We start from the raw sequence: 21,590 nt of genomic DNA, 5'->3' as shown, positions 1-21,590 counted from the left end.
TTATTTTTTCCTTATCTGTCGTAACGCGTTAAGGAAAAAAGGACCCATTACAGTGCTCTAAAAATAACACCGTAGGTTCTCATCTCAAAACCATACACCAACAATGATTTTTCACTAGTTACGGTTACAAGTGGATATTTTTTTCTTTGTTTATTAATACAATTAGGCAAGGTATTTGGCTGTTTCATCTTTCATAAAATAATCTACGTGTTTTTCCCCTCTGATAGACCTGATCGGAGTTCTTAAAAAACCCCCCAAAACCAGGCTTTGCCGTAACATCCTTCCTCCTCCCTTGGAGCACATCTACTTTTGTTTCTAAAGTCTTGGTAGCAATATCACAGAGTCTATTATTTTGCTTCCGAACACTTACTTCTGCTGTGCCATTTATACTTTGTAAATTATAAATATGCATCTAGCTTACCTAAAAAAATGTGTTGGCCCAAAGTATTTCTAGCTAATCATTATCATTAAACTAATCATTACTGCATTCAAATCAGTTCCTTTCGTTCAAGTAATAATGCTCTTTGTTATTTCACCCATCCATAATGACACTTTCCTAACTTTATTTTTGTAAGATTAGCTCTTAGAAAACATTCAAGTACGTTTTAAAGAAATACATACGAAAAAGTCATTGAGACAGAAGCCCAAATTACTACTTTCTTCTCCTATAGGAAAAGGAATGGTTATTTTTAATGTACAAATGGATATGATCTTCAATTTTCATAAGAAAATGGGAAGATGGAAAGAGATAGGGACGGAGAGGAGAATTTCTAAGCAGCTTTAAAAAAATCAGTTAACACAGGTCTCTGGTAGGAATACACACCTAGCCATCTTGATACTGCTCATTAAAAAAAAATAGAATTGAATCACTATTACTACTCAGTAAAGACTTGTGATTGACCTTGTAAAACAGTTTAATTCTCCAGACACCTTGAGGATTGCGAATTTAAGATGAGTAAAAATTGTTACATTACAAACCAAAAAAAGAACCCCGTGCCTGGCGCGGCCGCAGAGCGGTCCCTGCTCCCCGGCTGCAATCCCGATTTTTTGTGCAGGGGTCAGCAGGAGTGAGAGAGAGAGAGGGGGTTTTTTTTCTCCTTTTCAGCAGGGAAAAGGCTTCCTCTGAGTATGTCCATACCTAGAAGAAAGCCAGGAATGAGGGAGTAGAGCTACACACGTTATCATGGCAGACGTGGTGGGCCTTTCTTCTCCAAAAGGAGAACTAGAGCTGGGGAAAACTGTCTGCTTCGGGCTGGGGCTGTACGGGAGACTAATAATGACTGAAATCCTCTCTTATTAGAAAATTCCTCCGCTCTGTTGAATTTACAAATAGCCTAAGGAACTGCTGGTAGGGCTATTCTACTAGGGAGGGGAAAAAAAAACCCTAAATTTCTTTTTAGGGTATTTTTGATCAGACAAAAATTGAAAGAAAAAGTACTTTAATGAAAGCAAAGCTCAACTGACAAGCAAGCTCCTAAAGGGAACAAGTAATCAATTCAAGAGGGTCCTGCTGGTAGATAGCAATTACGTCTTCCACAGCATTTCTTCTTGGCAATTGAGTTCTGGGTGTCTCTTCTTGTAATCCCTCTTAAAAATGGGGGGGAAGGTCCCTGAGCTCATCACAGTCTTTCGTGGGTTTGGGGTTTGGTTGTTGGGGGGTTTTTTAAGTCCTTCCCAAGTTCTTCATGGGGTCTTTCAGAGAAAACTATATATTGAAAACTATAAATATACTAACGGCCCTGTTAGACCATGCTGGGGTAGGGGTGGACTTGGTGCAAGGAGCTGAACTGGACTCCCCAGTAACTTTCTAAAGAAAAAAAGCCCAAATACAAATATTTCTAAGCAATATGACCAACCTTTTTAATAATACAGTTAGCAGACCATAAGAGTTTAATGCCATTCCTAAAGAGTTATTTATCCACTTCGATAACGACATGATTAACTTTGTGGCCTGCCCTCTCCTAAGCTCTCCCGTTAAAAATCCTTCCGTATTTATGGTAGGGAGCCAGCAGAACGCCGAGTTTCTCATCAGGCGGGGAAAGTGGAATGTTGCCAGTGAAGCTGCCACTTGCCATAGGTGAAAGTTTTCTCTGAGCGAAACGAAGGAGCTCTTTCACCAACAAATTAAAAATAAATAAATCAAAGTACTCCCCTCCCCCCCCCCCCCCCAGCCGGTAACCATCACCGCCCAGCCCCATCATCCCTCAAGCTGCGCCAAACGTGGGTCAGCACCGCCTGCGAGCCGGAGTCCTCCCTGCCAAGGGCTTGGCCAGAGGTTTGCCGCCGAGCACCGGCCCCGCTGCCCAGGTCGACGTGCACCACCTTGGCTTTCGGAAGCCTCGCTGAGGTCCCCAGCGACGAGAGAAGCGGTGGTACCCGTCTCCGTCCAGGAGGGATGCAGCGCAGGCACGTCTGTCCTGCATCACCAAGCGATGCAACTTGTACATCCAACCAGCTCCTGCGTCCGAGCAGCCTGAACTGAGTAGTAGATACTTAATATCGCAGCACTTCAACAAATATTTTAGTTACCCATATCTTTTAAAAATTTCTCAAAATGTCAGTGCTATTTTTACGCTCCTCTGCAATCCCTCTGAATTTTGCTATTACTCTCTTACGTCGCTTTCTTATTTTAGTTTGTCTGTCAATTATTTTTCCTTTGGTCTGAGCAGAAAAGATGTCCCTGTCTGCGATCCCCCCGGCGATACTGCTTTCAGACTCTCCTCTTATCTTGAATTTCAGCAGCCCAGTCCAGAGCGCAGCCCAGCTCACACCGCACCCCCGAGGCCTTATTTTATTTTCGCCTTCCCTTACGCCACATTACAGACCTTAGGAAAGATAGAAAGTCTTGTGTGTATCAGTTTGGACAAAGAAATGATCAGGGTCTTTTAACTGGCTCTTTTTCATTCTCTAGGAGTTTTACGGACACCCAAACATTTAACCACAACGGGGTTTGGTTCCTCGAATCTCCTCTGAGTTTTTAACACTCGGGGCAGTTTCTTTACCTCCCCAGTCCCTAGTGAAGGTCAGACCCTCCTGAGCGGGACCAGGAGATGAGCTGGCGATGCTGGGAGCACACAGGGTTTTATGTAAGAGCTGAGCGTGATTGTGCAGAAATGGGAGAGAAAACCCCCAACACACCAAACGACGAGAAAAAATCCCCACTGATCCTGTGGCAGGGAAATGTAGCATTTCACGCAGCTCGGCTTAAAACCGGTAGCATTAATGCATTATCAAACTCTCCAGTTTGTTCAGTTTCTGTAGCAAAAACTGCCAGAAGCACAGAACATTTCATGCTTTCATCTTCCAGAAAGAATTTGACAGTACTTGAAGATTTGATCGCTCTGATTACATTATTATTGTTTGTGGAATACCAATAATAGCAGGCTTAAAAAAATTTTCTCTCTTCGCTACTTGCTTTGTAGCGGCGAGATGCGCTGTGACGGGCCGTCGCGGGCAGACGTGGCATTTCTCGTGGCTCCCCAAAGCGGGTGCTGGCGAGCACGAGCCCACGGGACGGAGGCGAGCAGGAGGATTTCCCGCGAGCTCCCGAGCCACCGGTGCCCCGCTGCCAGCCCCGGCGGGCACCGACGCGGGGCCAGAGCCCGGCCCGGCCGCAGAGCAAGGGCTGACGATCCCACGATCCCACCACGGGCCATCCCGCAGCGTCGGCGTTGTGCTTTACACCAGTTGACTCTGCTCCTCCAAACTTGCCTCCGCGCACTTCACACGCCAAGCAAATCTGCCGAGTTTGGGGTTTTTTCATCTCCTAGAAAGCCTTCCAAGCCATCAATTTTAAAAAAATTGGCTGTTTCCTACAGAAAAAGTGATGTGCCTGATTAATCTCTAGATCCCTCATATCAGGGCTTTGTCATTAGGCAGCTTTCTTTCGCATGCACCACTTACTCCGGTAATCAGATAAAATTGTCAAGCCGTGGCGTTGAGGTTGAGCACTGTTCTCCGGCTGCGGAGCTGATGTCCAAACGAGGGGTGCCGATGAGCGCGATAGTGCTTGGAGCATTAGCAGCGATATTTCCGTAGCCCCGTGGACGCGCCGTTCCTTCTGGGGGCTCTGCATACAGGGCTGGGAAGTCACCAGGGCTTCCTCTCTTTTTAGTAGTGAGGCTTTTATCTGCGTTTCTCAAATGGCAAACTAGGCTGCTACCACGCCCAGGCCCCGAGATCCCTTACAGAGAGTTCAAAGGGAAGGAAGGAGCCTGTGCCCTGATCTGGCGTGACACAAGGAAGGAAATGAGGGAGCACGTGTCCTCCTTCTGTGAGAACGTGCAGACTTCTCCAGGAGCTTGATGTTCCTCCTCATTACAAGTCAACTACTGCCTGTGAATAAATATCCGTCCTCCCTCTCTTCCCAAACTCTCTACCCATCATCTGTGTTGTAACTTCGTTAGTACTACCGTCTGTATTGCCCTGCCGGCTTTGGGTGAGGATTTCAGCTCTCACCTCACAGACGTAACCTGAAATAAAGTAGATCTTCTGACGCACTTAGAGATCAAGTTTTCAGTTTACCCTTGTAACTGCTACAGCTTACAGACTGACCCAGAGTGCCTGAGCCCCACTTAAAGCTTCTCTGCAGGCACTGGGGGCAATTCACCGAGACCAATACCTGCCCCTCCGGCCAGGGCTGCACGACAAGATAACCGACAGCTACCCGAGAGCACCGGCACGCCCGAACACAAGCCAGCATCGCCCGCGCATCCCGGCGTGCCAGAGCCCCGGCATTTATTCTCCCCTCGCCTCTGCGGGAGCAGAGCCTCACGAGTCCCCACAGCCAAGCAGCCCGAGGGGACATTCGCTTCCCTAGAACTGTCTTTGTTCCTTTGGCAAATGTTCGTGCTTCCCAAACATAAAAGAAAATAGAACAGAGTACTTTAAAAGGGGCAGGACATATCCGGTTTGTATAACTGTGACCCAACCCTCTGTCTTTGGACAGGGCTTATGAGTGGTGATTTGGTATTGGGTCTCTAGAAAAACGGTTCTGTATATGAGTACCAGCATAGTACACACATAAAAACAAGTGTATTGGTTTTTTGCTACCAAATGAGTAGTAAGAAAACCATCTATTCTTTAATTTGGGTATGAGCCTAAGTAAGTTAGTTTTAGAGCATGATCTTTAGATGAACAAATGCTTCCTTGGGACTGGAACTCATTATTTTGCTCCCTGCCAAATGGGTCTGGGGCTGCTCCATCTCCTTTTCTTGGTCAAGTACATGCAAGTTTGTGCTTGCCCCGGCTTCCACGCCAGGCACGGTAGGTCTCGGGTTTGCCTCTGGTGTCGCGGGTACGGTCACGCACACAGAAGCTGGCCTTGGAGCATTTTCTGCCTGGTGACCCAGGCACATCTGGATGCCTCAGATCTGAGGGACTGACCAGAAGAGCTCGCCCCCAGCAGACCACCCGCCCAGAACAAGTCCGTATCCCTGCCGGTGGAAGGGACAGGAGCAGGGTATTTATTTGCCAGACAGGAGCAGGGTATTTATTTGCCAGACAGGAGCAGGGTATCTGCCAGATATGAGAAGGGCGAGCTCCCCCGCCCCCTGCACCCCCCAGTCGCGCTGGGGAGGAGCGGGGTGCGCCCACACCCCACGGCTGCAGGCTCTGCAGCGGGGCCGGGAGGGGTTTAGGAACAAAACAAAGGAAAAGGCAACATTTTAAAATAGGCAAGTTTCAAGTCCTCACGGTCACACAATTCACTGGCTCAAGGGGGTCAGCAGTTAATCTCTGGAAAACAAAACCCTGGTTTCAGAGGCTGCCCTGCTCCAGAAGCAGCTTTCCAAACACGGATCACTACGTTTGCACAGGTCTGTAACGGGTCTTTTCAAGCTGACAAATTGTTTTGAAGTGAAGAAGTTATTAGCAATACGTTACTATACGTGGTTTCTCTTTTAGAGCTTGTCTCACTGCTGTAAGCAGGAAAAAAATACTACACCATACCAGACTGATAACAACAATAAAAAAAAAATGTTACTCTCATTTCTAAGTAGTCACCCTAAACAGCACAGGCTCGCGTTGGGATCTTCCCAGAAAGAATTGCCAAATCATCAGATCCGATCAGACTGCTAGTCGTAACAGATGACAAGCCTGTCTTGGAAGCTGCTGCCGGGGCTGAGCTGGAGCTGGCTGCTAATCCCGGGGAAGCAGCGCAAGCCTCCGGCCAGAGCCCAGCTCCGCGCGGGCAGCGAGGCCCCGCTCCCGCCCTTCTCCTCCAGACGCACGCGCGTGCAGGGCGCCCGGCGGGGAGCACCCCTCCGCGGGGAAACGTTCTGAATCACAGAGTCACAGAATCATTTAGGTTGGAAAAGACCTTTAAGATCATCAAGTCCAACCGTAAACCTAACACTGCCAAGCCCACCACTACACCATGTCCCTAAGCACCTCATCCAAACGTCCTTTAAATACCTCCAGGGATGGCGATTCCACCACTGCCCTGGGCAGCCTGTTCCAATGCTTGACAACCCTTTCCGTGAAGAAAAATTCCCTAATCTCCAGTCTAAACCTCCCCTGGCGCAACTTGAGGCCATTTCCTCTCGTCCTATTGCTTGTTACCTGGGAGAAGAGACCAACCCCACCTCTCTGCACCCTCCTTTCAGGCAGCTGTAGAGAGCGATGAGGTCTCCCCTCAGCCTCCTTTTCTCCAGGCTCAACAACCCCAGGTCCCTCAGCCGCTGCCCATCAGCCTTGTGCTCCAGACCCTTCCCCAGCTCCGTTGCCCTTCTCTGGACACGCTCCAGCCCCTCAATGTCTCTCTGGGAGTGAGGGGCCCAGCACTGAACACAGCATTCGAGGTGCGGCCTCACCAGTGCCAAGTACAGGGGACGATCACTTCCCTAGTCCTGCTGGCCACACCATTCCTGATACAGGCCAGGATGCCATTGGCCTTCTTGGCCGCCTGGGCACACTGCTGGCTCATATTCAGGCGGCTGTCAACCAACACCCCCAGGTCCTTCTCTGCCAGGCAGCTTTCCAGCCACTCTTCCCCAAGCCTGTAGCGTTGCATGGGGTTGCTGTGACCCAAGTGCAGGAGCCAGCACTTGGCCTTGTTAAACCTCATACAATTCACCCCAGCCCATCGATCCAGCCTGTCCAGGTCCCTCTGCAGAGCCTGCCTACCCTCCAGCAGATCAACACTCCCGCACAACTTGGTGTCTTCTGCAAACTTACTGAGGGTGCACTCGATCCCTTCGTCCAGATCATGGATAAAGATGTTAAACAGAACTGGCCCCAACACCGAGCCCTGGGGAACACCGCTTGTGACCGGCCGCCAACCGGAGTAAACTCCATTCACCACCACTCTCTGGGCCCGGCCGTCCAGCCAGTTCTTTACCCAGTGAAGAGTACACCCGTCCAAGCCATGAGCAGCCAGTTTCTCCAGGAGAATGCTGCAGGAAACAATGTCAAAGGCTTTACTGAAGTCTAGATAGACAACATGCACAGCCTTTTCCTCATCCACTAGGTGGGTCACCTTGTCATAGAAGGAGATCAGGTTGGTCAAGCAGGACCTGCTTTTCCTGAACCCATGCTGGCTGAGCTTGATCCCTTGGTTATTCTCTACATGCCGTGTGATAGCACTCAGGATGATCTGCTCAAGTTCATCCTGTTAATGCAACAGTTCAACCTTACGGCTCCACTGCTGAAGCCTCTTACATTGTTAGAAGAAGCGTTGGCTCTTCACATTAAACCGGTTCTAATAGTAATACAACTCTGTTTCAAATTGAAGTGAATTCTCCATAAGAGAGGCGAGTTTTCTATTAGTCTCCAGCAGCACATACACTTGGGACTGCTGCATCGAAGCACTGTGAAAAATTCAATTTTATATAGTTTGTGACTAAAAGTGATCCAGTATCCATTGTAAATCCTCACATATCTTAGAAATGCACATCTGGTGGTGGAACACAAGAAATACTTTGACTTGGATAACTTTCGAAGCAACTTTCGAGGGAAGTGGAAGCCACCCCTCCCCTGAGCCTTCCGCTCCCGTGCAGGAGGACCCTCCGCCACATCTCTTTTCACGTCTCTTCTCTCAGCTCATCTCTTTTCACACCGCCGTCGAGACGCCCCACGGCACTAGCGCGTGGCAACGTGGGATGAAAGCGGAGCCTGCGCAGGACAGGCCGCTCTGCTCGCCAGCGAGGGGAAACGCTGACGTGTTTCCTGACCCGCGCTGCGGTTGCAAATGACAAACTTCTGCAAAAGTTTAAGACCAGTTTAGTAAACATTTCCTTTTCCCTACTGATACGTGGTATTCAGCGGAAATCAGAAATGCCCGTTCTAGCCCGTCCCGCACACTGACAAACAGATTTTGCTCATGCGATGAGTCTGGAGCCAGGTGAGCAAGGCGTAGGATCAGTCTCATTATTTCCTTCCTCGTAGCATTAATTTTCCTCCTTAATCCAAACACAGCTTTCTGCAGTTATTAAAGTTGTTTTAATCCAATAAAACATAAGCAGCGTGGATCAAAGAATATCCCAGAGGCACAATACGCAGAAAGCTGCTCACGTAAAGTTCAGCAACATAAAACGCAAAGCCTATTTACTGCATACGTAGACAACCCAAAGGTAGGAGAGATCTGCAAGACGTGTCTGTCGCTTTATTCCCTGTGCCATAACGCCGTCTATCCAATTAAAGTGCGTTTGGCTAATCACCAGTTAACATATTTCAATTAATTTAATTAACATGTAATAATGTGTTACATCATACAAAGATAATACTGTAACTTGTTTTCAGATTAAATTCTAAATTGCCGCAGAACGTGTCCGTTCCTAAATGCAACGCAAGCTACTTTTCTCCCTAGCACCTTTTAAGACCAGGCACAGACATAAGTTCTGCAAATCTGAATTCATTAAGTGAATGTATGGGTTTCACAAAATCCATAGGTGTCAATTCATCCAAGACTGTTTATATGCTTCTTGAATTATAAAGGGCAGATGCCAGCAAGCAGAATTTGCCGTGAGAATACTCCTCACGCCCAATTACGGTGCTGGTCAGCTTGTCCCTGCCTGGCTCGTACCACTTGGATGATCAGACCCGATTCAAGTCTGGTGGTTCACCAGCTATCATAAAGGGCAACCAAATCAACAGCAGTTGGCTGGCATTTCTGACAGCGCTCTTGGTATTTCAGCTCTTGTTCAGACCCAAAGAGTTTATCTGGAGCCCATCACCTGGCCCCAGCCCCCCAGTTCTGGAAGGAAACTGGGAACCACTCCCCAGGTCTCAGCAAGATGCCTCCAGCAGCAAGGCAGCATAGCCTGAGGGACTCCCCACTGCCAGACCTTCGCTTGCATTTCACACCAGCCTCTTTAAAATTCTGCTTTGGTCTACTAGAAAGCATAAAAAAAAGAAATAAAGATCACTTTCAAAACAGCAATCTTGATAAAAGGGTAAGTAATAGCCCATAGTGCTTTGAAAGATGTTTGCTTGTCAACATTGTTTTCTGTGTGAGCATGATGATAAGAAATTGGCTATGGCACAAGTCGGGTCCGGTGGAAAGAGTCAGGAAAAGTCAAGTCATAAAATGCAGGGATGGGAGGAGGGAAAAGTGACAGAAGGAGAGAGCACGGCAGCAGGAGGAGGTTGGGATAACGTTGTTTTCTGTGATTCCGCTGGAGTTTGCCCCCTTTTCTTTATTCTTTACTCTGGGCGTCTCTGCCCAGGTCACAGCAAGGCTACCTCTGACCCAAACCACTTTCCGGGTAGCCAGCAGAGACAAGCTCTTTGCTCCCCCCCCAAACTGCCATCGGACCGTGACTTTTCGTATGCTGCTACAGACACCAACACCCATGTTTTCTGTTGGGAGAGCTTTAATCAGTCAAAGCACCTCCAGGTATCTGCTGAGCTTCCCTACGCAGAAACTGTTCTCTGCCACTCATTGGTCACGTGCAAGGCTTTGCACTCCCTGTAGCAAAAGCAAAAGTTACACTTAAAGCCTTTTCTAACTCATTAATAGTTCATTTGGTCCACTGACGAGACTCTCTGGCAAGTCTCGAGAGCAAACACTGCGTTGGTAGGTCGTCAACCCGGCAGAGATTAAGAAGATCACCTGCAACGGCACCAGTCAGCTCCCAAGTCTTGTGCTCCTGTGCAGAGTTTCTCATCTATCTCATCAGAAATTTTGGGCACCACCAGATCCCCCACGTGAGCAGCTCCTGCAGAGGACTGGAGAGCGTGCCTTTCCTTCATTGGCATGCAGTTGTGTTGTTGAAGGATGAAACCGGTAGAAGCGTCAGAGTGTGAAGTGAAGTATCTCACTGAAAACAGTGAATCATGGTTGAATACTATCTTTATGAATAAAAAGGAAAGTAAACGTTATCTATCCTGAATAGATCCCATGCTTTCTAAATTTAAAAAGTTAATTTTAAAGAAAAATTCCAGCTCAGACAAATGAAATTACTTCCCTTTGAATTTCCCTTCTGATCTATGTATCATAATATTTCTGCTAAAGGTTGCCTAATCAGAGGTTACATTGCACCAACTGGAAAGTAATCCCCATAAAAATCATGTCAGAATTTTTCTTAGGATTCCAGTTAATGAAAGGAGAAATAAAATACCAGCATTATTTCCAGCCTTTGAAAGTTTCTTTTCTGAAGAGTTATTTAAGTGCTAATTAATCAAATCAGTGATATTTTTCTAGGGTCAGTGATTCATTACTGCTGCACTAGTTGAAACTGAAGTAGTCTGAAATATGAAACTAAATAGATCATATTTCTTCCATAGATGGTCAAGCTGCATTTGCAGGAAGGATAGACGTTAACGTGAATCAAATACATTCTGAATCGCTTTTTTCCCCTCTCCTTTTGATAGCAGTACAGAATTAGTGAGATGACATTACCAGAAGACTTCCCATCGCCACCCCGCCGGCGCTTGACCGGTGCAGATGGGCATCGCCGGGTTCACCCTTCCCTCTCGTAACTAACCCAAGAGCCCGAACGGGCTGAAGGCCATCACGTCCCCCGCAAGGTTAAGATAGGAGTTTAGCTGAATTCTTCGTGCAGGACCAAGATCTGGTTTTGACTGCAAGGATGTGGAAGGCGTTCCTGAAGTCAAGGCTGGCAACAGCAGTCAGCTTTCACACAGACGGAAAACGGAGTGGATGTAAGCTCACACCAGCTACCTCCCTCCACCTTGGCACCCCTCCCATCCGGGCTTTTTAAAATGTTTATCTAGAAAGTAACGCTAAGACAATAACGTCACAAGGAAATGCAAAGAAAGTAATGTTAAGAAAAAGCAGAGAGAGCAGACTGATGAAAGATCATCGAGAAGGGTAAGAAATGGAAAGAAGGATGAGTAAAACCAGGGGGAGAGAAAGATGGATACTTAAAAATAAGTGAGAAGAGTAAGGTGAAGGAAAGAAAATAATGAAAAGAAAAAGAGAACAAAGCTCAGTTAAAAGAAAAGTTTTAAACCATCTCGCAAATGAATGTTTCTTACATGATGAAACCAAGGTTAGGCAGAACTCGATTTTTACCAAATGCTTCAGGGAACATTGAAAGTCAGCTAAATTTCTGCACAGAAGAGGTGAAAGCAAAGGTAGCCCTGGAAAAGCTCAGAATCCCACAGCTGCACTTGGGGTGGGAGAAAAGCCAGCAGACACGGTGGTAGCAACACGTTATGTGAACCGTTACATATGGAATAACTGTATAGGTAGATAACTCCTACGTATTATCCTGAAACCTGGTACTGATCAACTGCACACGCGTATGCCAAACACCAACCGATTTAATTTATCATCATATTCCTACGGAAACACACTCAGACATTAACCTAATGCAACTGAACATTTGAAGAATTTGTCTTCATCAACAAAACAAAATACGCAGGTCTTTCAGATCCTCAGTTGGAAGAAAACATTTATGTAATCTCAGTGCCAATCTCAATGCCACAGAAACACAATTTAGGAATTGACATCATGAGTTATTACAGGCTATTAGGTTTTTTTTGTTTCTTTAACTAATGTCTGTCTTCAAAATAAAAGTTACGTGCAGAAACTTCTACCCGCAATTGCACAAGCATAGCCTAAAGATTGTCACGAAAGAACAAAGTTGGCTGCTTTTTTGGGGCAGCAAGTGCTGCTCAACATCTCCGGTTTTAACAATCTGGGTGACATTTAAGGTTTGCCAGAGACTACACAACGTCGCAGGTAGCGTTACAGGTAATAAACACTGTTCTAACCAGTAATTTGTTGGAGATTATAGGGAAGAATTATTATTACTTGATGTTGCTTTCAGCGTATATGGGCAAAGCTACAGACAACATACTCGTAATGCTTTGGGTATTTCTCCACTTCAGGACAGAATTAAGTGCTGGATTTTTCTTCTGACACTGAAAGGTCCAAAATCAATGCATTTATTGGTAGTAACGCTCCTGCTAGCCCCTTTTTTCCACAGAAAGTTGAATAAGGTATTCAACTGTGCCCCATTTCCCATCTCATTCACGTGCTGCTTCGCACGATCAGCTTTTCAAAAGTGTCAGCCTAAAATAATCACATGGCTGCCAGAGCACCGAGCTTGTGGGTAGAAGAAACATTCAAATTGTTCAGTCCTTTGAGTCATCAAATAAAAAGAAACCCCAAGTGTTTACGTGCCATTTTTTGAGGAAATATTATGTCCCAAAGTATAGGGGATGATTTATTTGCCCACCAAATGGAGCAGGAGCTGAGACTCAAGAGTGAGATAAAGACTGAGGTTCCTCTGACAAGTCGAATAAATCTACATTAAGAGAGATGTTTGCAGAGCTCTGGGTTTGGCTTAAGCCTAGTGCTTCTAGGCTTCGTATTTCTACCTCCCCTTCTCAGCTAAGCCTGCGGGGGTGACGGCGGACATTGGCAGAGCGACGTTCCCTCTGCTGAAGCCAGACGATGCCCTGCTGCTGGCGCCTGCTGCACGGCGTGGGACAGGACCCGGACCCGCACCGTGCACAGGTACCACGCCTCGCAAGGACTAGCCGAGAGCTTACCGAGACAACAGCACAGCTGTGGGAACCACCTGGGCAACCACACCTGAAAGGTGGGGTTTTTTTTTCATTTTATATAAAAATCTGAAAGTAAGGATTATGGACCAGATGCTGCGCTTCTTGTTCAGGAAACCCCCCATGGACCTTAGCAGGTCCAAGCTACTGAAGAGCTTAGTCGTCTGTCTTGGCGATGCTCTACGGGCAGCTTCCAATGGAGATATTAATTAAGGGTTGGTTGTTTTTTTTTTTTTCAGTGACAGTTGAGGAATGTAACACAGCTTGTGTATGGACGAGGTGTTTTCTGTTCTTAAGAAATAAACCTTTAAAATCTGTGTAAGAAACCGGATTAGCCAAGTGAAAACAGGAAGGGTTTTTTTTCCAGAAGGAAACACTTGAAAGGACACTTAGTGGAGAAAAAAAAATATTGGCAATGCTAAAGGCCCTCTGAAACCCTCTCTGTGGTAGCCAGATTTGATGAGATTGTTAAAATTAAAAACATAATGTATATATCCCCACTGCTGTTGTAATGTTGATTCAAACCCATGGAATTGTTCCTTCTGATTTTATTTCTCCCAGAGACTGTTTCAAGGAGGTTTGCCTCCAGGCACCTAGCTGGAAGTATTCCCCACAGCCTCCCATCCAGATAGCATTAATATTTTGCTCCAAAGGCATAGATCTCCACAAGGCTTTGCTATGCTCATGACTAGTAATTAAAAGATTCAGAAAACCTTCAGGACTACACCCACACACACGAGAACCACATGGCAACCTGCTGCTGCTGAGCCCCTGATAATAGCCTAATTAATTTTCTATAAAAGAACAAAGTTGAATAATCACCTCTACAAACCTGCTCCACTTTCATTCCTTCCCGACCTTCCCAGCCGCACGCGCATGGCCGCGCTTGGGGAGGATGGATGTACGCTCCCGGGAAAAGTGGCCAGAGCTTTGCTGGAAGAGTTTGTTTTGTATAGATTTTATTGGAGTTGCAACCTTTTATGAAATATCTCTTCCAAGCAGAGGACGTCTCCAGTAAAGCGTGGCTGGTTTACCTGCAAGTACAGGCTGGTGTGGGTCTTCCCCTTGTAGGTCCTCGTGCAAATTAAATGAGCATCTGAAGCTACAGAGGCAGCATGGAGGAAATAAGCTGCCAACTCCTGCAGAGAACAGAGCTATTAATCGCGGAATTGAAAAAGGAGAAGGCAACACCTTCGGGCTGCAATTGCCCAGATTCGCACCCGCTGGGGATGCAGAGAAGAGCCATCGAGCACATCACCACCCGCGTGGTGGGAGCCGTCTGTCCTCAGCACCTCAAGATGAAGAACCACTGCCAGTCTTTAGAACAGGATGATACCAGTGAGATCCTGCATTATTTTATGGAGAATTGGCTTGAAGAGTAACTTTCATCCAAGATAGAAACAGGACTATTGGATACGGTCAGATGCGTGACAAGGAAGCACCCCAGAGCACAAACGCGCGCAGCTATGGCCAGCCCACAGCAGCACCCCTCTCGCTGCCGCACGGCACCCAGGGGCCCTGGGCAGCGGGCAGGGGTCGGCAAGAGCCGGGAGATGGGCTAGGAAGAGAGAAGGCAAAAGGTCACGTCCAAATTAGCCCAAAGCGGAAAAAGAGAAACAAATTGAAACGTTAGAATAATTTATAAAAACCATTTTGTTTAATTTACAAATGGCTCTTATCCACTTTGCAATCTTTGTAGCAGTGGCAGAGAAAGGATAAGAGCGTCAGATGAGAATTATAGGATAATGTTATTCATAAGCAAGCCTTATCTGTCTCTGTACAGCTTGCATATTTTTATAAATAGCTAAATTCTTTAACCCTTTGAAGTTTGGGAGCTGCGAGATTCGGGTCTCACCTCATTTCTCAGAGGAAATGGATTTATGTCTGCTCTACAGCTGACTTCTAATTAGTCAGAGGTTCTCAGCTTGGTGATTTTGATGAACCCTCCACAATACTGAATCACCACTCGTGTGAATACCGGAGTCCAGCCACTGACTCGGTGGAAGTCACAGGGAGCATTTTAAAAAGGACGAGGTAACTTGCTGACAAAGCACCACTTCTGATCTGTGTTCACTCAAGGAAAACACTCTCCCATCACGGGATTAGATGATGCAAACAAAAACCAGGGCATTTTCTTCCCTATTCACTTCTCCCCATGTAGATTACATTCTTCAACAAAATAAACGGGTGAATTTCAGCAATTACGAAGATATTCCTATAATCAGGCATAACAGCTTTAAAAGCTTTAAATACAAAGAATCTAGTTTTTTAATACGCTTTAAATTGCAGATTAAAGTAGGCCACTGTCATTATGACTTTATTGTCTACTTTAAAATTTTGCATGGTTTAAACTAGTAATTTATTTTTTTACTGAGAGCTTCCAAAAAGTCAAGCTGAGAGTGGTTTCTAGGGAATAAATCATCTAACTGCTACAAACATTTTCTTTAAAATTGCTTTTTCTACAGTTTACTAGACCTTTTATTTTGAAGGAAGCAGTTTAAGGAATTTTTCACTGCAGTTTTAGCGGTTAATAATTAAGCTCACATGGTTTGGCTATTTTTGTGATTTCTAAAGGCAAATCTTCATATTGTCTGTCTGATGCTCACCTACAGAAATGAGTAACACGCATTTCAAAATAAGAGAACAATGGGAAAACAACATGTTAAGATAATATTGATTTGTTTAAAACCAGACAATTACTTTGCAAACAGCAGCGGAGCGATTTCCTCCTTTGCTTTGGATGCGCGTTGCTTTCTCAGCAGGGCAGAGACAGGGAGTGCCCGGGGAGCCTACGGGACGGGAGCACATCGGGGCGTCTCCAGAGCCCTTCAGCCGTTCACAGCGCTCGAGGCGACGGACGCAAATGCCCCGTCCGAGAAGGGCTCTTGGGAGACGGGGCCGCTACTCTGGGAGGAGCCCTGTGCTCTTTTCCTTCCCACCTCTCCCTCAATCCCTGGGGTTTCTGGGAATTCCCATTCACACCCAGTTGTAAGGGTGAGCCAGCGAAGCCAACGCTTGCTCAAGTACCCTTGTGTGCTGAGATTTATATACTAGTGGCTGTGGGAAAAAAATGTATTTCTTCTTGAGGATACCTCTTGGCACGCTGCTGGTTGGCTGCTTTCCCACGATATTTGCCACTACGATATTCAAATGAAGCTTCCTGAAGGCAGAGACCTCACAGAAATCGGTGACTAACGAATATATGGTTAAGTAACCGTGCAGATCATGTGAGTTTGGGGCCCTCCCCCCCACCCCCTGCCACTTTTCTTGGGTCCTGAGGCTTTGCAGAAATAACAGTTAACGGCAGCCAACAAGACAAGAGCAGGAATGCAGGTCTGAGAAAGGGGCACTGCAATAAGTTCATAACCTGAGGACACAGCTGGGAAAGCTTTCATTTATTTTATTTTTTACTTATCTAAGCTGAATTTGGTTAAGCTTTGCGAGCTTTTTGTTATTAAAAATCAAGTAACAGAACTTAGTACCCTGAGCTAAGCAGCACACTCGTGCAGAAAGGTGCCCAATTATTCTCACTGAGAAAAGAGTTTTTAAACAATATAGGGAATATCATCCTTATTTTATAATATGGGGAGCTGAGGCAGGCTGAAAGTCTTGCCCTGGCTGAGGTAGGTAGTTGAAGATCCAAAAATCTTAACTCAGGCATCCTTAGCCCTCATTTTATCAAGCTACTTCGTCATCGCCTGCCTTCTGTTCTTCACTGGATGGTAGCATTTCAGTCTTTCATGCTTAGCAATGGGCCATAACCATTGTAATCCAACAGAAATCCATCTAACATTTCAATAGAGACAATAAAAAGATAGATAAGGAACAAAAGTTAAAGATTCTTTGTAACACGTTCATAAATGAAGGACTGAAAGTGTGTGACAAAACTCTCTGAAACAACATCCAATAATTGGCAATATTTACAAGAGATACATCACTAATGGTTCATTTAACTTTGCAACATCTTAAATTCACTCATTTGGTGAAACTGGAATTATTCATAAGAGTTTATTACGACTAGATTAATATTCATTGGACAGTTGGCAGAAGATGTATGCTTAAAGTCTCTGAATAGTTTTGCAAAAGAAAAAAGCCATCATTTTGTGAATTTTGGACAGAGAACTGATTGCAATCAGTATTATCCAGAAGTTCATTAGGCACTGAAATACTCTGTGTAGAAAGGCATCATTTAAGTTAATCACTACCTGGTTGTCAGGAGAGAACAGCTTGCAAAGTTCAATGTTTTTATAGTCTTGGATTGCACATTACATCTCTGAAACACAAGGATTTAGAAATGCATTCATACCGCTAATAAGATATGGGTTATTAGAAGTAATATTTTTGGTTTACATAAACTTTGATATAGCCCATTGCTGAAGAATTTGAGAAATAGCACTTTCCAAACTTAGAGCAACACAGCTTAGATCTACAATCTCCCAGGCTCTCAGAAACGCCTCTCCTCACCTTCCTTCGGTGATGACTAGAATATACACGTGATTTACTAACGCAGTATCGGTTTCAACAGGATTTCCACAAGTTCCGTCCGGGACTCTGCTTTGTTTCTCCATTCACTTAAGTCATTGGCAAGGCAATACAGCAGACACCACCAGGAGGCTTCCACCGCTGGGCTGCCCAGGTCTGCCAAAGGGCTGGTGCTCTGAGGACCACTACAGACACTGGTGAAGTGCTTAGTTATTTAACTCGCACCAAGATACCCCAACAAAAATTAGCAGAAAAGATGTATGCATTTAAAAATAGGCAAGACCGCACCGGGGTGCCCTTACGCAAAACACGAACAAGGAAGAAACACAGAAATACACGATTTGTCTCCTGTGGGTTTATAAATGTGAATTGGAGGGCTGGAGAGCTGACCTCCAGCAGCCGACACGCTTCCCCGTGCGCCCGGACCCCAGCCCGCAGAGAGCGCACGCCGCCGGCACACGAAGGCTCCCTCCCAACACCTGCACAAGTCCCTGGATTATTTTTCTTACGTAAAGCAGCAGACCGGCAGTTTTTAAAAATACATCTCGGCATTAATCCATCAATACATATTATTTATTTGTCTACTACTGTATATAAATAATGCATACTACTGAGTAATATTTCTACCTATGCATGGCTCCAGTTATCATGGTAATCACATGGAAAATGAAAAAGTAATGGTCTCCTTACTTGCCCCCATCACTTGACAGGAGCATCTCTTTTGTACCTGTGTTAGCCGTCAGGACAGGGATTGCAGGAAGAGCAGATATAAAACTGTCAAATACAAAAAGAGACTGCAGCAATGCTCTCGTCGTGAGACAGCAGGGAATAAGGAAAACATGTCTTGGATCAATAAAAAAGCATTTGCGCTTCTAGAACTTGTCTAATTCAGAAATCTCCAAAGTTACAAATGTTGCCTCATGCATGCCAGTGACTCCTGCTATCTCTTGTTATTAATGGGTTCTTTTCTCAAGGCTTCCACTTATTCGTGCACTTTTTTCAGCTCGACGGCACCATGACACTCCTAAATGAGCATTTTCTTTTATTTGGTTTTGCCCCATGATGAAGACAGAACATTACCTAGCAAATAAAGCAAGCGCACAGCACGTACACCTTCGTTACAACCTGTAAAAGCAGATTTCGCCATGAAATCCACTGTTCCTCTATGATTTTCAATAAAGCTCACCTTTAGGTCTCTTCAGTAATGCATTTAATGCAGTGTTTCACAGTCGGCTGCATAAATCAGTGTGTAAAATTACCTGGTAACATGTAATTAATGATGACAGCTGCAAATGAATGCATCTTGCATCATCACATAAAGCTTCACTCAGGAAAAAATCAAATTTGATTGTGGCTTCATTGGAAAAAAAGTGTTTTGTAATACACCAGTCATGGCTGCACTTCATCAGTAACACACCCTTAGCAAGACAAGGGGTCTGCTCACGAGGAAGAGTCGTAAAGTTTCCAAAATGCCATATTTAAAAGCATGTGTCTAGTTCTGGCATTTAGACATCTTAAGTAAGCCTGTAATTCCGTATCTAATCTGCTGTTGCCTTTCTTCCCTCCAGGCTCAGGCAGGGATCCAGGCAGCCACCGACAGCCTCACCCAGACCAAGGTCTCTCCCCGGGTGATCAGGGGAAGGACCATTTGCTCCCATAGCAAAGGATTTGTCAGAAAATCCAACACACAAATCAGGCAGCCTTACTCCCCTCTTCCAAGTCCTTCCTTTGGAGGCCACGCGATGGGGAGAGCCCGGGCCTTCAGTCGTCCATGCTACCGCAACATCCAGATGCTCACAGGAGCGCTCGGACGACGTGCATCGTCCCCTGGGTCCTTGCTGTATGAGCATAGAGACCCAGTCTTAACTTTTCACTGTATTTTGCTTTTTTTACTTCCGCCCCGCGCGGCCGGGTGCGAGCTGTGCCTGCGCAGGGCAGAAACGCCGCTGCCGCAGGAGAGCCCTGGGCAGCACCCGCCTTCCTGCCATAACGCCCCCGCCAGCTGCCTGCTAAAGCACCGTCCTTGTGTTGCTTCCCTACGCGAGATCATTTTCACGGGCCAACGGTAAGGCCAGGAAACCCCATGGCTCAGGCTGGCACGCCCACGTTTCTCCTTCCAGCCTTGGTCTTGCCCACGCACGCAACGGGGTGACCTCCGGCAGGGCCAGGGCTCTGCTCCCCCCGCAGCAGGCTGCCACTCCAGAAGAAAACCGCAGCGATGGTATTTCACCATGCCCGTTCTCTTTGTTTGCTCTAGAAGTTACGCGCATCGGGGGCAGTGCTTCACCTTGAGGAGTGGAAAGATGATTCTCAGGCATTTTGAATTTCTTTTTTTCTTTAAGCTTGAACACGCACCCTGAGAAAGGACGCTCCCTCGCCTCTCCCCCTCTTCTAAAAATAGAGGGGTTTGGAGAGTTAGGAGAAGAGTACAATGCAACAGAAAGGAAGATCAAAATAAAATGAAAAACCCATTGCACAGTCAAATTAGTATCTAATTTCTTACAATAATAACAACACAGAAGAAGTTTAATACGTGAGCTTTGGGGGTTTTTTTCCCCACCACCATCACTTGTGACCCACATAGTCTAACCACACGTGTAATGTTATTCCATGGGAATCCTTGAAACCAGCTAACTTTATATATGTATATGCAAAATCAACACACATTTGAATTTCCTAATGAGAACAGAGCTTTTGTAATAAGGCTATTTTTGGTCTAGGTATTTATAACTATCCCGTACTAAATTGAAAAGAAGTAGCAGTTTATAAATTAATCCAGTATTTGCATAAAAAGTGTGGCTAGAGCTAATGTTAATGAGTTCATAATATCATTGTACCTAAAAAACTGTTTCCCTAGCTAAGGAAAAGTAAACAGCAGTTACTCAGCGGCCAAAATTCACACACACACTTCCCCCTCCCCCCCCCCAAATTTGAGGAATGTTTATCTTCACCATTTTCACTTAAATCCTGCTCGCATAGCGATGCCGCTATCGGCGCAGCAGAGGCTCCCTCCCAGTGCTTTGGTTTCTCGTCAAGCGGAGCTGCAGAGGCACTTGTGAGCAGAGGCCACCCTTAAGGCACTCTTTAGCAGCTGGGAAGGGTTGCAGATGAGACGTTACATGTTCAGAAGGTAAAATTAACGCCACCCTCAGACGAAGCGCTGACGTGATTCATCACACCCTGCTGTCGGGGTAGGCAAGGGCACGGTACCTGGCACTGCCAAGCAGAACACCCCCGAGCAGCCCGGACAGGGCGGATACAGAGTCCTTGCCCAGCACAGAGCACTACGGCGTTACATTATCTGCCAGCGGATAAATTACATTTCAGACATCCCCTTAGCCATAGTTTGCGCAAGATCATTTCAGAGAGGAATGACAGACACAGGCAAACCACACATATCATTGGGAAAAAAAAAAAAAAGACTTTTCTTTGCCAGTCATGCGGAAGGTCTGATACCACCCCGATACCGCACTTCAAACAGGCTATTTTTAGTCACTCGCTATTTCAGCCTGCACGCGAAACGGCGGCAAGGAGCAGGGAGGCTGCAGGAGGCTGCAGACTGGCAGGACAACGAGAACCCCCATGGCCCAAGCAGCAGTGAAGCGGTCAGCAAGAGCCCGGCCAGCCGCCGCGTGCTGCCGGGCACTACGGAGCCCACCCGCGCCCTCGGAGCCACTCACCGGGACCGCAGAGCAGACCTTCCACGCGCCAGCAGCCCCCTGCCCTCCCCAGCCCTCTTATCCCCTCCTGCTGCAGCTTTTTGTCCTCAGGGGTGCGATTGCCGCCAGGTGTGGGCAGTGAAGGCCCTTACCTCCTGCTTTTCCAGGGGTGGTAACAGGGGGAGAACTTGCCCTGCCTTCTTGAACTTGAGGCTGCTTTAGCCCCCGGACCTTTAAAGCCTTTGCTGTCTTGCACCAGGCAAAGGGCTGTTGACAGCAGAGCTGCAAAAGCGCTGCCCCGGTCTCCTCCTGCTCCGAGCCGCTGACCCCCACCGCGGGGTCGGTCAGCAGCACTCGCCAGCGAACACGCCTGCCCTTGCTCCGCACGTCTCACGTTCTTCCCCTCCCGGGCTGAAGCTGGTGGAAAAGGGTGTTTTTCTAGCACATTGAAAGCTGTTTGGGAGAGACACTGAG

The sequence above is a fragment of the Mycteria americana genome, chromosome 6, assembly GCF_035582795.1.
Source record: "Mycteria americana isolate JAX WOST 10 ecotype Jacksonville Zoo and Gardens chromosome 6, USCA_MyAme_1.0, whole genome shotgun sequence".
In the NCBI taxonomy this organism is placed as follows: domain Eukaryota; kingdom Metazoa; phylum Chordata; class Aves; order Ciconiiformes; family Ciconiidae; genus Mycteria; species Mycteria americana.
Note: the sequence above shows the minus strand (reverse complement) of the source record.